Source organism: Schistocerca americana, chromosome 4 (genome assembly GCF_021461395.2).
Source record: "Schistocerca americana isolate TAMUIC-IGC-003095 chromosome 4, iqSchAmer2.1, whole genome shotgun sequence".
NCBI classification, from domain to species: domain Eukaryota; kingdom Metazoa; phylum Arthropoda; class Insecta; order Orthoptera; family Acrididae; genus Schistocerca; species Schistocerca americana.
In genome coordinates, this window is record NC_060122.1 from 726,627,427 (window position 1) to 726,628,406 (window position 980).

Consider the following 980-nt stretch of genomic DNA (forward strand, 5'->3'; position numbering starts at 1 on the left):
ACTTTTTATACCTGGGATCCACAGTCATGTAGAACTTTATAAAAAACATCATATTTACGCCAGTGACTGTTACACTTACTTTATTTCACGATTGCAATTTCGGCCTTAGGCCATTATCAAGTGAAGATGCTATAGCTGCCAAGTCATGTCAATCTTATATGTGTGCTCGCACTATGTAACAGCGTCACCAATGTATTTAATAGTAATGACAACGACCTATAAATGTGTCAACTCATTCTAGGTTGACATGGCCTAATAGCCATAAAATCTTCATAATGGCCTAAGACCGAAGCTGCAATCGTGAATTAAAGAAAGTGTTACAGTCACTGGCGTAAATATGATGTTTTTTGTATAGTTCTACATGACTGTGGATCCCAGGTATAGAAAGTTAATTAAGTGTTAACGTACTTCTGCTGAATGGTATGCCCCCACATTATCATTTATTCCAGTTGCGCCACTTCTTCTTCTCCTAATGATATTGACTGACGTCTCATGTGTCGTTGATGGTACACAGCCTCCAAAAGCATGAAAATCGAATAATACGACCATCTTTTGGATGCTGAAAATCTTCGATTTCCGTGCTTTCGAAGAGAATTAGTTTCTTTTCCTCTCACATATAAGTTTCAGTGGATTGTGTGCTACCTCCATCGTGTTTTCTATTCAATTTACTGTATGAAAATGTCAAAGAAAATCAGCATTTGACGCTGTTATACTTTTAATTTAAACAACAGTAATAATATTACTATAATGACAATAATAGTAGTAGAAGTGTGTGTATTGTGTATTCCATCGGGGACCTATAAACGACGGAGAGGCTTCGTCCCGCCGTAGCCCTCAGTGGTTCACAAAAGGCCACAGCAGTCCACCCACCCCACCGCCGCCCCACACCGAACCCAGGATTATTGTGCGGTTCGGCCCCCAGTGGTGCAGCAGCAGCAGCAGCAGCAGCAGTAGTAGTAGCAGCAGTACTAGTTCACAAT